This window comes from Molothrus aeneus, chromosome 2 (genome assembly GCF_037042795.1).
Source record: "Molothrus aeneus isolate 106 chromosome 2, BPBGC_Maene_1.0, whole genome shotgun sequence".
In the NCBI taxonomy this organism is placed as follows: Eukaryota; Metazoa; Chordata; class Aves; order Passeriformes; family Icteridae; genus Molothrus; species Molothrus aeneus.
Genome location: NC_089647.1, coordinates 49,224,836 through 49,242,304, shown reverse-complemented (window position 1 = coordinate 49,242,304; position 17,469 = coordinate 49,224,836).

The window sequence follows — 17,469 nt, the reverse complement described above, 5'->3', positions numbered from 1 at the left end:
CTGCTTGCTTTCAGAAGGCTGTGGGGGTGTCTCTGGAGGCATATGCACAATCATAGTGGCAAACAGCACACATATTGCCCCTTAAGGCAGTTTCCTTGCCAGGGAAGATCATTACAGACAGCATTTACTGCTCTTGGTAAGCCCAGCAAATGACATCTATTAAAAGTTTAGATTTTCAAAGGACTACTGCCGTGCTAAATAGTTTCTGTAAACATACATCATGCAGCTGGTGAAGGAAAGGAGATTGCAATATTTTCCAAAGCTAGAAAAGGCTCAAAGTACTAATATACTTGATAAGAAAATCTTTGCTTTCTTTTCAGTCCGGCTGACTCCATAATGCTTATTGGATACTACCATGGGGATATTACAGGAGAATAAGAAGCAACTTCAATGACTTGATTGGTTTTTGTACAAACACATTTTTTCAAAACCTAATCTGGCTTCTCACACTTGACTAGTAGAGACAGTGTTGCCAAAGATGTTATGACCTTTATTGCTAAACATGATGATACTAAATAAGCAATAAGAATAAAATGTATATATAGGAAGGCAAATTGAGACCTGGTATTATCCCACTGAATCTTACATATTCATAGGAAAATATGAATTTGCACTCACATGCAAACACCAGCAATGAGGTGAAAGTTTCAATGGTTCTCTGTTGTGCAGTAAAGAGGCTGTCATGGACAAGATGAGATTCTCTAAATTACTGGACTGTCTATGATGATGGCTGCAAAACTGAAATTTAGTTTCCTATTTTTTTTTCTTTTGCCACTGGATCTAATTCTGTTCTCAGCTGTGATGGTGTAAAACAGTATTATTGGAGCCATATTGGAGCATAAATCTAGCAGAAATAAAAAGGATGAGGCTTCTTGCTTCCAAAAAGTACATGTTATCACTATATACTAGAATTAAGAAAAACAGTAGATATAAGAAGATAAATTTAAAATTCATTTACATATTTGAACATTATTAATTGCTATATTCAGTATAAAATACTGAAAATATAATTATGCTTCCTGAACACTAAGACCAAAAGATATTTCAGCTGTCTATGACAACCAGGACAGAGAGCCCACTTATAAAAATTACCTTACTATCTTGTACCTTTTCCATAGCAAGACATTTGTATTGTTGAAATACACACAGCAGGCATGCATTAATTAGTTCGTTGATTGTTATTAATACTGATAGACTGGTTGCTGAGCTAGATTAGGACACATTCTTATCAGCAGGAACTGCTCTAAAAAAAACACAAAGTAGGAACTGTAAACTATCACCTGATTTAATCTTCAATGGGGTGCTTAAAATTAGAGACATCCCAGAAACCTCTGTTTGTCAGGGTCAACCTAGTCCAACATCCTTCAGATTCTTTCCTTGTGCTAATCTATAGTTCTGAAATCAATCCATATGTACTCCAGTAAAATGTTGTACATTTAATAATTAATTTTTAAAAAATTTAAATATGGTCAAATTTTAAATGAGAACTTAGAGAATTTAACTTTTTTAAATTCAAGGAAGTGCACATTTTTATAGTCACCTCATATCCCTTACATTTTTAGGTGTGTTCTTCCCTAGTCCTTTCCCACAAATCAGTTCAAAGTCTTTTCAGAATCCTCTTCTAACAGTTGCATTAGTACAGGCCAAATAAAACTTTGGTTATATCAGCATTATCATGAAATCATGATCTGTCAGCAAAAGGCTCTCCCTGGGCAGGCACATGTTCAGATTGTCTTAACCACTTTCACTCATGAAATTGTGGGTTTATAGTTTCTTTTGCATAGTAAAAAGATGATTTGGGTATTAATAAGAGATTTCACAGGACAAATAACACACTTGTCTTGGTTTCCAGAGGCAGAGGAACACAATATGCTGAGGGTGAAAAACTATACAGTGATTTCATATGGGCACTTTTTCAAACTCAGAAGCTGATGAAAACTGACTGCTCCAAATCTCCTCAGATCTGGTCTTTTAGACTTCTATTGTCAAGTATACCCCAGAGTGAAATGTTCTGTAATTGAACATAAGGCAGATTGCCTCCACCAAAAAAATAAATCTAAGTAACATGGTCCTGAAATTATCTGACATGGATAGATCCATGCTCATAACTTTTAGACGCCAACATTTGTATAAAATCTACCAAGTGAATAGTGATATGTAAATACAACCTTTCTCAACCTCTTGAACTAAAGTCAACTTTAAATATTGTGATGTCTTTAGAAAAAGGACTGTTACAACCACATTTACATTCTTTCTTTGAGATGCTACACCACCAGGGAATATGCTATCATTCAAAACCTCCCCATTTTCAATGACTGCCTGCAAACACCCTGAAGGAGTGCTGGTATAATCATGCATTCAGAAGGGTGTACAACTGCAATACATAGAGATAAAAAGTCTTCCTTGTCTCAGCACATATTACAAGTGTCCAATGATGTTGCTGTATTTAATTGTTCTATGTTTGACAATAGGATCCATTTTCCTAGTCAATTTGGTTAATTTGCTTTAAGATGATTTGGAATATTCTCTGTCCTGCTGAAAAGCATCGTAGAGTACATTAGCCTTTTGCACCTATTTTAATGACTTCCTTGCTGGCCTCAGCTTTTCCTTAGATGCTACCTAGACTTACTCCTATTGTCCACAGCTAAATAAAAGAGGACTACAAGCTTATAGGGCTCTCACTGTAATAATGTGGGACTGTCTTCCATCATCAATGCTGTAAGATTCCCCTACAGTCAATATGTCTCAGACAGAGAGAGTAGATGTGAGCAAAAACTGAGAAGAGAGGTACAAACTGAGTTGTCAGGGCAGCTCTCCCTCATTTGTCAGTCTAGAGGGACAAATCAATGACATTTACAGTCCTGCATATGGCATTGTGCTGTTTTTGTATTGATATACTATAATGTGCAGCCCACCTGAAAAGGTTATTATGGTGTCTAATCAGTGGGCTAAATGTGTGATAACTTCCAGGATCTCTTGTGCTGGGGACGGGTGTATTTTAAAGTGACTCATACAGACATGCTCAAACATGTCAGGTCTGTATCAAAACAGAGACACTCTTTCAGAGAATGAGGGAGACATCTGTATTGGTGTTACCTGTCTCCATTTATGTGCTTGATCTTTTGGTTTTTTTTTCGTTTGAGTGCATGAATTTAAATCTGGAGCATCTCTTAGGAGGAGCATTTCCTTTGCTCGAACAGAAGTTATTGAACTCACTACAAGGATAAATGGGTGAAATTAAAGGGCCTCTGATATATATAAGATGAGAATAGTGCTTCTAATGGTCCCTTCTGGGCTCAAACTTTATGAATCTATGTTTCATTTCCTGCTTGCTCAGTGATAGAGATAAGATATCTCCAGGGCAAATACCAAGAGTCCTTCAGAGAACAGTGGGTAGGCTATTAATCTCAAAGTGCCTACCTGCCTGGTTCAGGCTTAGGTTAACAAGCTTATTGTCCCACTTCTATGGCTTGAGATCAGAGGACACTTATCTGTTTTAAAACCTTTCTAGAGAGGAGAAGTGGAGAGCAAAGAGACCTGGGGGAAAGCAATGCAGGGGGAAAAAGAAACCAGAGGAAGGCAACACAGGGTGACTGTAAGACAGTAACTGAAAGAGATCATTCAAAACATCATCAAAAGCCTAACCAAACATAATGTAATAAAGCCTAGAAAATAAAGTAAGGTGTGTGTAATCCTCAGTGCAAGTTTAATTATGTTCCCCACTTAGATAAAGGATCAGAAGAAGAATACTCAACTGTGCTCTAGAAGGTTGTTTGGGAACACAAACAAATAATGCATTTAGAAGGGTGTACAACTGCAATACCTAGAGATAAAAACTGCTGCTAGAAGCTTTGAAAGGATAATTGCCTCCTGAGACCAAACCCACTCAGATCAGTCAGAAACCAGAAACCAGCACCAGCAAAAGAGACTTTGGAACAGTCAGAACAGGAGTCACTGAACTGCAGAGTTTTGGTGAGGACCCAGAGAGCCAGTGTGACCCAAGGCAATCTGTACTTGAGACAGTCAAAGGCTGTCAGTGAATGGCTGATCAACATGTTCAGAGCCTTCCTAACCTGTTCCCTGTCAATATAACTCACAATGCTTTGCAACCCACTTGGTCTTACTGCTTAGCAGCACACCTTCTCCTATTTCCAGATGTTGTGTCCATTTGAAATTATTAAGACATTTGCTGTCACAGCTAAGGGATAAACATGGAAATCAGGAGGCAAGGTTCAGTCTTCTGCATCTTTGCCAGAAGAGTGTCCATGATGTGGTGTGATGTATGCTACCAAGACCATGGCTCCTCATAAATAGAAACATACTTGTAATACTCAATTTGAATATTAAAGATCTATAGAGTGCCCAAGGTGAGTAGACTAGCTAGCAGACATACTGAGCATACTTCATTGGTGCAACATGCATAAATTATAAATCTTGCCCTAGACTCTGTCTTGTTGCAGTTGCTGATCAAATCCACTGGTCTCAGGACATGTTATTTTTTCTATCTCCTGTATGACTGGTTAAGCTACCATCAGCTTTTTCTCACAGTAACAACATATTTTAACAGAAACCATCCCTTACCTTCATATTTGGGTCTCACAGTCCCCTGGGTGATCTTTCCAGGCAGTACCATGTCTTCCTGATTTGTTTTTGCTTCTTATGGGTTTGTGTCTCTTCCAATGAAGAATTGCACAGATCCTATGTTACCTTAACATCATCAGTGACCAGTTCTGCTATTAATTTTGTGTCTCTCCATTATTCTACCAATTTATTTCACCCAGAGCCATTCCACATCCCCACCCCTTCTCTTGTTCCTTAGGATATAGCAAGGAGATTTAGCCTCAAAATACAACTCAACAGCCTTCACATGCTCATGGCAGTTTCTTTCCTCATGGTATTCAGGAGCCCTGATCCCTTAAAAGGTTATAAGGTAGGGAATAGCTGCATTTTTTCAGCAATAAAACTTTTAATAGTATTTGCAGGGATGCCTGCCATGCTGGGTTATACTCATATGTCAGAAGCTCTGTTATGATAGCAGGCTGTGGATATTTCAGTTCAAAGGTTGCAATATCCTGCCAAAATAAAGAGAGATAAATTTACATTATATATGGAGTGTATTAGAACAATCTATCTGTAAAAGGGAATGGAGGCAGAGAGGACATTATATAAATTCTGTCTATATGAACTTTGATTTAACCCTTGGCAGCACTGTGCAAGAGCCAGGGACTGTCTGGAGGAGGCAATGAGGTCAGCTGGGGCAGCTGCTTGGCTCCTTGCTTCTGTTCAGCTTTGTGTCATTCCTTCCACAGTCCCATCCTTTGAGTTCCAGTTATGTCCCTACAAAAGGCTGATGCTAATAATCCGCTTAAATGGCAACACTAAAAAAAGCACAGCAGATGCCTATCCTGTGCTATCCACTAGATTAAGGGCTCCTTTGCTGTTGCCTAGGACATACTGATGGTCTCAAGAGTGGCAGTGGGAAGTTTAGAAATGCCATTATGGGGGCCAGTATCAGATCTGTCAAACCTTCTGGACGCAAAAAAAAGTATCAAGTTTTGATTTTTTTTGTCAGCGCATCAAGCATTTCCACAGATGATTCATTTGTATGAGTAGTGTGAGCCAAAATTAAGTTCAAACTCTGCACTTATACCAATAAAGAGTGTAGGAGGTTGTGGATTTTTTAGGAACCTGACTAAGTGATGTCTTATGTAGTTTGAAGATGCATTTATAAGTGCTTAAAGTAGCTCTTATTTCTTTTAGCTACAACCTATCCCTATATCACCACTCTCCCCTGAAGCTCCCCTGTACCAGCTTCTTCCAGTGCAAATGTCAACTGTTACACTCAGTGAGTGAGGGAAATGAGACAGAACCATGTTACTTATATAATCAGTCGTCACTTATAGATATCAAATATTGTATTTTATACCTCTCCATAATCCCACACATGCATGCAAGGAAAAAATGTGAATCATTCGGAATAATTGCAGTATGGAAGCAAATTTTCATGAGTCTGCAAATAACTAACTAGGAAGAGGCGGATTTAAAGCATTAAAATATTCGCTTTCAATTGTCAAATCAGTTCTAAATGTATCTTCCAAGCCGCCAAGTGACTAAGAAAACATTACTGTTGGTGCAGGATTAGTCACTGTGTTGGGATGTGTTTCTGCACATGCCTTATGGATAGATTTCTGTGGGTTGAGGTAAACTGCATGTTTCTGACATGCTCGTCAGCATGAAAATATGGAAGTGAGTGAATGTATTTGGGTCTTCCTGTGTCTTTACCCAAAGGGCTTGGGATTAATCCCTGAAGCTGTTTTTGTCATGGTGTAATGACATTATCTACATTGCTATGGCTTAATGAGTGAACTTTAATTTACTTATGCCTGCTTTGGCCCATAGCCAATGACTTTCAGAGAACAGGACACCTGACAGTGGAAGGCTGTCTGTGAAGTTCACAATCTCAGCCATGTTTCTGTCTTTACCTCAGGAACCTGATCCCTTTACATTACCTAATGACCCCAAAGCATTAATGCAAGAGCTATCTTTCTGTATGAAAGGACTCATGGCACAAAATTTGCCAGGCCATCCTTTATCACAGTAGAATCTGTCATTGTTATTTTATCAGTTTTTCTGTGATGCATTCCTTCAGGGCAAAGTATGTCTCTATTTAAAATGGAGAAGAGGGTCCATCATGCTTCCAAGGTGTCCAGCAAGAGCTGCCCACCTGGACCCACGTGCCAGAATTTTGCAGTGTGTCTGTCTTCCAGACAAGATGCTTTCACTGCCAAATCTCCCCAGTCTGCTCTCGAACACAGCCATGTTCCTCCATTGTGGCTTTTGTGCAATGCTCAGTACATCTTCCCAACAGGAGCTGGAGTTCAGCAACAGAGGCGACTGTGAATGTTTGCTGCACCTTGCTTGTATGGACATCAAAGCATTTAAAAGACTCTACACAGTTCACCTCACTCACACTTGCAATGCTAGTTTACTCTGAACTCCAACCACATAAGAGTAGTTCCATATTTCCTCAATGATTATCAACACAAACATGATAGATGAGAGTATCAGCTTTGTTTCCCCAAATTCCACCCTTGCAAATTCAGCCTGGGGTTCCACAGTGAGTGTTACTTTTTTCATTTCATGCAGCAGAAAGAGTAGCACAAATACCTTAGGACTCTGCTAGGATCTGAGTTATCTGGCCAGATTTAGTGTCTTCACCTAGACTGTCAAGGACTCTTTTGTTTTTGCAGCAGCACTGATGGGTCCCTAGGAATGCAGTGTGGGACTTGCACTGACACTTCTTAAGCAAGAATGTACTCCAGCTTGCATTCAAATAAACGGTGTTGCCTCAGACAGACTAACACCACAAAGGTGCTTTCCTCTTCAACATAAGCAGGTGTAATCAGGAATACATATAAAAAGCTGATATGCTAAGTTAGACTGGGCTGGTATTATTTCTCGTGGTCAAGTAATCCACTAAATTATTTACTCAAAGTTACATGTAACCTCTGAAAGAGAATTTCCATTTTCTAGGCTCTCAATATGGCATTTTTATCACATCATACCTCCACTAGGTTACAAAGAGATTGTGCCTTCTCATGTTACTGTTTTTGGTTTTCAAGTAAAATGTCTTGGCAACTCAGTTGCATTTTTCAATGCCAGAATAATACTGAAATGAAAGAACCCAGTTTGATTAGATTAATGTGGGGAAGAAGTACTCTTCTTGAGCACTTGAGCACTGAGAGTTTGATGTGATCAGCCTATTAATTTGGAAAAAAGAATCATAACTAAAAAAAAATTCTATTGAAGTATCATATTCTGTACCCACAAATCAAAATATTTGCTTTTTTCTGCTGAAAAAAAAGCAGGTATGCCTTTTTTCTTGCAACTTACACTTCTTCAGTGCCTTAAGCATAGAAATATTTTACTAAATCTAATATCTAACATTTACTGTTTAATGGATTTAACACCAAAATGCTGACACGTGGATCCTCAAGTGCTTTCCAAAATTATCTTGATGTGCAAGAGAGGGACACTGCTGCACCCATCACAAGACAGTTAAATATGGACTATGAATTGGAGTTATTGGTCTCCCAGACTAAGCCACATAATTGAGCTAAAGAGATTTTTTTGTTATTTGTGCTGTGGATGATAATTTAGCCTAAAGTTCTAAGTGAAACTGATGATCTTTGCACAGCCTTCTATGGCTTCAGCCTATCATTATTTTATTACAAAGCACCACATTCTGTCTCTGTGGAATCCAAAATGCCTGTTCTTCAGATAAGAGCTGGACCACGGTACATCAGAATACAATGCAAGGTTGTCACAAGTGCTATTTCAAAGCCCTGAGGGTGTTGTAATGCAGATTTCTTTTTCACTGGACATGTTAGTACTTTTCAGGCATAAAATGTTCTTTCTGTACTCCTTTAGTTTGGGCACCATCAGGCTACCTCCAAGCTATTAGCAGTGAACTTTAGCATTCCTGCCGGGAGGAATATTAGAGGCTAGTGATATCAAAGGCAGTTCACAGCACTGACTCAGGTCCTGAGTGTTTTATAATATAAGCTTGCAAGCTTGCAAATGGAAGTCTGGAGGTTTCAGCACAGAGAAGAATCTATGAAAATTTTCTTATGTAATGTGCATACAAAGTTTTGCTTCTAAAAACCTTTTTTTTTTCAGCTGTGCAAATTGTCCTTAGACCTTTATGCCCCACACACACTGCATAGAGACAGTCCAAATCATGTACGTGCTAGTTGTGTACTTTTGAGCCCAATAAATGTGAGCAAATATGGGGCTACTGCACTTCAAAGATTAAATATTTCACTTTATTTTTGCTATTGCTGTTGCAAATTAAGATCAAAGCAATACAGCTACCTCAAGGGCAACTAATGAGATAAAAGTTAGTTGTTTGCTAGTGTGCTCATTATTTGTCCTGTTCAGTGTGCCTTGATCCAAGCACCATTCCTCCAGTCCTGCCCTGGGCACTGTTCTCCAACACATTTCTGTTACTGTCAGATTATTTTGAATGTTCGCTTGGTATGAAAAGCCATTATTTCATGCATCCATCCTACCTTTTCAAGTACATCACAATTGGCCTGAACACTGACAAAGTAAGCAGGCAAGAAGTGGCAGGCAGACTGAAAATGCTGAAGGGAAAGAGAAAAGTCCTGAGAGAATGGGTTTAAAACAGTCTGTTAACCCAGATATTGCTTCTTTCCAACTCTCTAGTGGCTGGCTCACAGAGAAATTTCATTTTCTATTATAGAAGATCAACTAAAAAGAACTTCTTAATAAAAAATGAAAGTTTTATATCTGCAAGCTGGTGGAGAATTACACAATTAAAAATAACCTGACACAATCTAGATGAGAAAACACAAAAACACACCACTGAATAGGGTCAGAATTTTAATGAAAGAGAAAACATCATCAGCCTCCAAAAATGCTGCTGCCTCCTGTCCTAAATCCTTGAGTGTTTGGTACATGTTTTTCTCTACCAGTCTTCCTGTCTTTGTCTAGTTTTTCTAACATATTTTCCTCCTTCCACATTTGTACATTATGATCAAAACAACAATCTTGCCATTCCCAAAACCAAAAGAGAGGTTCACTGAGTGAGCCAGCTGTAATATAGGAAAGATTAATTGTGAGTGCAGGGTTTAGAGGTGATAAGGGCACATCACTCATGTCAGCAGTAAGGCAGATTTATAGCTCCGAACAGGAGCTTGCTTTAGGTAAAGAGTTGCTCTCGACCTCCTTTATTAAATCAGTAGCAATAGAGGAGGACATCAAAAGATGGCCCTGAGTCCCTGCTTGCAAATCGTACAAGGGTCACATTCACCCCAGTGAACAGTTCATCACTCTGTGGCCAAGTGGTGAGTAGAGAGGCCCTCTGTACCATTTCAGGCTTGCCTGACCTAGAACAGGTCACCCATGTGGATGCTGCATAACAACAGAACCCCAGAGAAGAGTTAAACCACAGTAATTGGAATGGAACTTTGTCATGAGTATCACAGAAACTGCTCTGGGGTCTGGGATATAAGTATTACTGCATGAATTTTTTTCTCAGCCCTAGGTTCAGAAATAACCTAAATGTCCTGTTGCAGCCCATCAAAAGGAACCTGAGGCTTTTGTTGCCTGCACTGAGATGGAAATGTGGGTGTTTGTGAGAATGAAGATCCTTCTGGGATCATTAGAACTGTGCAGAATGGAATGAGCCAGATCTCATTCTAGCTCATCAATACTGGCTTTTGGAATTAGCCCTTGCACTGAAGTAGTTGCCTACTTTACCTGAGCACTGATTTCTAGAGACAGGCTTGGCATGGTCCAAAACAAAAACCGGATGCAAAAGAGGAATTTTCAGGTGTGAAGAATTTGCCTGGTCCCATCATTATTTATCAGAGTACCTGTATCAGCATGACCCCTTTGTAGAACTTTACTAGAGTGCCTCATTACATTGATTTACAAACCCAAGAAACAAAATTTTATAACAAAGCAGTGATAGACATCAGAGTTTGTCCTATTCTCTTTCTAGTTTTGATCTAAAAATGTGAAACAATTTGCTCATTTCCAGCACTGGAACAGGTGCTATTTTTGTACAAAGTGGCTGCACCTCTAGAGGCAGTGCACACCTGTGCCATCTCAGGATGACATGGACACAGGGGAAGGCAGAAACAGTCTAATAGGTTTATTGGGAAATCTTCTGCAGGACTTAGCATAAATAAAAAAAAAAAAAGCACAGTGACTGTTTCTTCATCCGAAAAGCTCTTGAGTGGAGCTAACTGATGAGATTGAAATAGTCAAAATAAGTCTAAGACAGTTTTCAAAAGCTAGATGAGATAAACAAGTACTGCCTGATGAAGGAGTGGGCAGCAACTGAGGAAGCAGAAGGAAAGATCAGGTTGACACAATGTTTCCAGCTAATTGCACAGATCATGGCTTGTTTTATTTATAAGGGGAGACTCTCAGGTCCAAGTTAGGATGAGAGTTATGACATGTAAAGCCTTCACTGCTATCCACAGCTGTGCATATGTAACATCTTATTTTTACTGTGACAACAATTTTTTCCATTCATTTAACAAAAACCAGAAAACAAACATAAAAAATACAAAAAACTAGGCTTACACTTACAGCTTTCTTATCTTCCATTGATTTTACCTTTTTTTCTGGCAACGGAGAATTTAATGGTGGGGAAAACATCAACCTGTCTTGACCAGGCCTCTTAATTATTCTAAGACAAAATCATTAAATTTCTTTATGTGGTCTCTGTTTGGAGAGTCTTGGAAATTAATTCCCAATCTTTCACAAGAAAGAAAATGAACGCTGGAAAACATACTTCTTATGTCTGTAGTAGCCCCCCAGAACTTTGTAATAGGATTCTATTGATTAACACCCAGAAAGATTTTACCAAAGTCACACCATTCTTAAAGCAGCACTTCACAATGTCTCTTGGTATCTATGTGTAGTTATCCAGGACTTTATGAGCAACTGCCACAAGAAAACTTATTATTACACAGTTGCATTTTGACTGTGACTGTCAAAACTGTTGCCACTGGGAATTTGGCAAACACAGCAAAAATGTGTTTGAGAACTATGAGGATATGTCTAAATGAGTACATGCAGAGAGATTTGAGCTAACTTTGACTGTGCTCAGAGCTGGTCATGGAGTGCTGTGCTGTGCCTGAGCTAACACATCCTGCTGAAAAGGCAAATTATGGCTTTGTAGGCTGGACATGGGACTGTGCAAACATGCTTTCTGAACATTCAGGCCAGTATTATCCTGTACAAACTGTGCTAGGGCTGTGAGCTCTCCCATGCAGATGTGCCCATGGGTGCTGAATCTGGAATTCCAAAACACTGGTAAATTGAGGTGATGGCTTCTGTGCATGAGAAATCCAGCCCATGGATTCTTAGTGGATCTTTTAGTATCACCCTATGGATTATCAGTACTTCGATACTTTCCCCTTATTTTCACCCTTTTTTTAGTACATTTCTGCTATTTGTCTCCAAGACAACTTGAATTATTTTTAGCTTCATTACAGCAGGAGCTGTCTGGTCAATCATCATTATCTCTGCATACTTGGGTTGTAGGCACTTGTTACTGGCAATTGATGTCCCTACTGGACAACAATATGCCAACATTTAGTTCTTTATGAAATATATTTAATATATACATTGGCATCAGAGGAAATAGAGTGCCTCATCCCATAACCTCTTATGAAGTCATCCAAGCTGTTTTCACTGTGCATTTATTTAAACCTTGGACATCTGTCACACAAAGTAAATGACTTATAAAAAGCCAATGAGATTTTCTTTGTTCTGCTATGTGTTACGTTACAGGCTGTGCACATGGGTGCACACGAATGCCACTGGAATTGCTGGTAGTGAGCACCCACTGGGGTTAGTGGTAATTATCCATGACCTCATACATCCTTTCACACTGCCAAAGAAGGGCACACAGCAAAGCTATTCTTCACAGTGAGAGTCATCATTGCAGTGTGCTTACAAGCAAATTGTTTGCATTATAGAATAATCCCTCTGAATGTACATTGCCTTAAGAACATTTTTAAAGCTACTTTTCTTGCCAGAGATGACTGTTGTTGTCATTCTCCCATGTATTCTTCTGTCTGCTAAGTGATACTGCCAGCAAAAAAACGAATCATCAGGCCTCTACTATAATATATGTCAAAATATATTTGACATTGTCATTGGCATTATCTCTTCTGACAACAGCAAAATTAGGCTAGTGAGTTTATGTCAACAGCAAGGAACCTTTGGTACCATCTCTTTCTATACATAGCTGGCTGACAGAGCAACTCACCACCTGAGAAAAAGCTATTTCATATTTGCCAACTAATTATGCCATGTCATCAGCCCAAATGGCAGCAAACTATGCTTCTGGTTCTGCAGGGAGGGCTCCCTACTCCAGAGCAAACTGTGTTGGGAAGAAAAACTGTTAATAGTGGTCTCAATGTACCTCTAACATGTACTTCTAACATCCCCTGAACAGAGAAATTATAACTCTTCCATCATAACTTACTCCTCCCAATATAATATCACATTTCTACTTCTGTTCCTCACTGTGAGTTAGTCAACCTGTGTCAGAAAATTGAATTTGGCACTGTATTTTAGCAAGGATGGAAAACAAAACTTTTTGAAGTCTTGAAATCTGATTCTTTTTTGTGATGCTGAATAAAACTGAGCCAATAAAAGCCATAAACAAGTGCACAAAAAATAGGAAAAGCAAAAGAGAGTTTTTCAAGAGTAGCAAATTGTCTGGAGTCAGAGCATTCACCTGAGGTGGGAAAGATCCCTTTCTACTGCAATCTCTTAGATTTCTACTGCAATCTCTAAAATTGCTATTTTAGAGCCAGTTATGCTGTTGATTAGGGGCTCTTGGCTGTGTTGGTTGCTTCTGAAGGCCCCTGTTTGTCTGCCTAAATCACTGTATATTCCCTAAGCAGGAAGTAAAAAGTCTTTTATTGCATTCATGCTCCATGTTCCTCTTTTTCTTAATTTAGTCTTCATTGCCTTCCAGTAGTAAATTATTCTGCACTGAGCAAAGTCACTCTCAGCCTTATGGGACACAAGATGGTTCCTCAGAGCCACCTCCTTTGGCGTAGGACAAAGGCTGTATTCCCTTCCTAACAGCTGCTCCTTTTCCCATTTCTGTGTTTTCTCTCTACCCTCTCCCTGCACACAAATGTTCAGTGCTTCAGTGTCACAGGTCATCAGCACCCCTGCCCTATGCCAAGCAGAGTATGATGCTGGTGGCGGGACTAGGGATTTCTTCTTGCTCACCCCATGGAGTTATTGTTAGGTATCTAATATCAAAACGTGCTACTTCTCCTTTTTTCCATTGGAAATATGTGATTTCATATACATGAGATTTCATCTAGGCTGGATACTTCTTCCTTGTTTTCTTTGTTAAGCCTAAAACCAGTTTACCCAGTCCTCAGGACTGCATTTCTCCAACTAACCACTGGTGATTTGTTTACAGCAGGTAACTTCCATGCCTGTAATCCTTCACTCTCTGTCCCTTTAGCTAAAAGCTCCTGCTACTGTACCATTCCTTTACATCACATCATTTTTCTAGGGTCAAAAATATTTTGTTCTGCATAAAATAACAGCTTCCTAAATAGTATCCATGTAAAAATTATGGTGATACCAGATGATTCTAAAAAGCTAAGCAAAAGTAAAACATATTAGACAGTAGCCACATGTTCATTAGGAAGCTGCTGGCAACAGCTGAAGCAAGTTAAAGCAAAGCTGCAGGCAGCCCAGGACAAAGCCAGCCAAACCCTAGCAAGTCTGGGGGCCTCGTGCAGTCAGAGTGCAGCTCCTGGTGTGTTGCTGGCAATGGAAATTCACATCTGTTGAGTTACAGGACTGCTCTTAGGACACTGCTCAGGACTCTGCTTTTCAGTCATCTTAAAGAGTAAAAACTCTTACGAATTTCACCAGAGTGCATAAAACTGATTTAAAACTTCCAGCAGTGTTTAAGATCAGGAAGGACTTGTGACTTGTGGCTTGCGACCTCGGCAGTCGCAGCATTGTAGGTTCCCACCAGGCCGGCCCTGGAGCAAGGTGGGCACTGCCCTCCCCTGCTGCAGCCAAGCTCCACTGTAGGAAAAGTCTCCTCTCTCCCTGCTGGGGCACAGTGATCAGCCAGACACCACGAGTTCCATGGGCTGCTCCTTCCACCTATGAGGGTCCTGCCTGACACCTTACTTAACTTTCCCACTCCTTCTCATTGGGAATTCCTCACTGCTGCTCAGCAGCACCATTGGAGCTGCCTTCTAACTTGGGATATTGGTCTCTGCTTGATTAAAGTCAGCAGGTATCTGAGAATTTTATCTTAGAGAATTACTTGACAAATGATAGCTATGTCTTGATACTGCAGCAATTCCTCCAAAAGCCTACAGGATCTGGATGCAAATTTCTAATGAGGATGCTTTGTAGAACAGTCTCAGTGATGTTGTTCAGTGTTAGCACCAATTTGTGGCTTATTTTTGCAGCAACTGTGGATGGAAGAGGGATTAAAAAGATTTTACCTTCAAATGTAATTTGATTTGTTACTATATATGAAAACCCTATTTCTTTTTCACTGTATGTATATACTTATATTTTTATTTTTCAGGAATACCTGCAACTGGCATATGCTTTTTGCTATGGAAGTCAGATGGTTTTTATCTGTCTTATCTTTTTCAATGAGAAAATACAAAATCAAATTGAAACAGCAGGGGAAGTAGTATATATATGCACAAAGCAACATGCAGTCATGCCTCCTCCAGGCTGGAACTGTCGTCACTTACAATAAAGCCAACAGACTGCCTGTGCAAAATATGCCAATAACCCATCTTTCTCTTCAAGCCATACAGAGCTTTGCATGAGGTGTGATCCAAGGGAAGTACTGGTTTTGGGAGAGAGCCAATATCTGAGAATATTTTCCTCTCCATCTGATGTGAAAGTGCCTCAGTATGGTGCTGCAAACTCTCATGGTTCTGGCTGACAGCTAGTCCAGATGTCTGAGGTCACACGTAGCACCACACCACCAACTGCATCTCAAAGACACACGTGAAAGCCAGCACTTTACATACATCAGAAGTCTGTAAGGCTGAAAAAATATTCTCTGTGTGACACAAGGTGGTTTGGTGTGAAGTAGTTTAAAAGCCTTCCCAAACATATGTGTTTGCTTTGCTCTAAGGCACCAAGTCCACTTCGACCACCACAGAAATCAGATCTAAGTTTGAAGAGTTGAAAAAAATTCTTTTTTTTTTTCCTTCTGTGTCTGCAATAGCTAGTTTTATAATCTGTCATCTGCAGATTTTTTTACATCATGGAAGCTTGAGGGGCTGCTAACACGGACAATGGAGCAGAGAAGTACTCTAGAGCAGCTGTGAGTAGTGGAGAAACTGGACCATGTCAGAGCTGCTGCTGCTGCTGTGGCCTTTTCTCCCCAAATTGTCCCACTTACATACTGGTTGGTGATCTGTCATGCCCTTAAAGCTGTGGAAAAGAAAATTCTCAATCTAAAGCTTTTTTTTTTGCAAAGAGACCATGTTTGTCATAATGCATTTTCAGCGTTTATATGGAAAAAGAAGATAACATAGAAGGCATCATTCTTGAGTTATATCACCAGTTGCAGATAAGGTGAATGTCTGCTAGCATATTACTGTTTATCTTGGGAAGATTCTGTTGTTACTGATATCAAAGCAGACTTCTGTCTGTCAAAAGCATCACTTTTTGTAGTACCAGTTAGGCTTTTCAAGTGCTTGTGGAATTAAACACTTGTTGTCCTGCCTTGTTGTCCTGCCAGAGTGATTTGGGGAGCACAGGAATACAATAAAATCCATCAAGTTTTGGGAATTAGGATGAGGAGTAGCGTGCTAATGTTGAGGCCTTTCTGCTCACTGCAGGTGAGAATTCATGAGCCTGGGCAGGAGAAGAAACGAAGAACTGGAATAGTGGACAGGGCCATGTAGATCAATGCAGCTCCTCAAACATATTTTCAGCACCAGGCTGAGCCCTCCTCTATTCTCCATGACTGCCCTTCAGAAATATCATTCCTTTATGTCACCATGCACTGGGCACCCACTCCCCACTGCCCTTACACCACTCCCATGCCTTGCCCTCTGTGGATCCTCCAGCACTGCTCAGCTCACATCAGGACTCAGATCCAGCAGGGAACAGTGCCCTGCACCTCCTGGATGAGAGTTCCAGAAGCAGCTTTGTATCTTTTGGTGTGCATGGAGGTCCTTCTCTGGTTACTCTTTTGTTTCTGTAGAAAAGCTCAGTTGTAGTTTGGATCTCTCAGTGACTAAGCCTGCTCCTGGTCCCTCACCCACTCATTATACATTTGGCATCATTAGTTGCACTGGTGCTAACCACTCTGGGGCTCTGGAGGAGCTGGGCAGCTGTGGTCACTTGCATAATGCATGATGTGCCTCCAGCAGCATTGTACTCCTTTGCTCTCTCACAACAATAGAAAGGATTTCTGGGTTTAATTTTTTCCTTCTTCTCCTCTCTTCACCTGGTCTTACCAGCCTCTCTGGGGGTCAGCATTACTAGGCATGGCTCCCTCAAAGCACATACCCCCACATTCCTCACCCATTGCTGTTTGCTCTACTGCCAGTGCCTGGGGCTATCCTGAGGACTGGTTCTCTGACAGAGTGTCTAATGCAGTTCTCTGCATTTCCTTCTCATTTCAAAAAATAAACCCTGCTGCCTGCTATCTTTGTCCAGGTGTACCAGGTGTTTCACTATTTTCATGTTAAACAAACTCTTTTTAGAGACTGACTTTTAAGCAAGAACGTTAACAAAGAAGATTTTAATTTATTTTTTTAGCACCTGTGGTTCTGCTGCTGCCTGTGGCCACCTCTGGGGCTGCCCTCTCTCCAAGCCCAGGACCCGAGGCAGCTGGCTGCCATGGTCAGTGGGGCTATCTTTAGCTTTCAAAAAGACCACTCCTGCTGC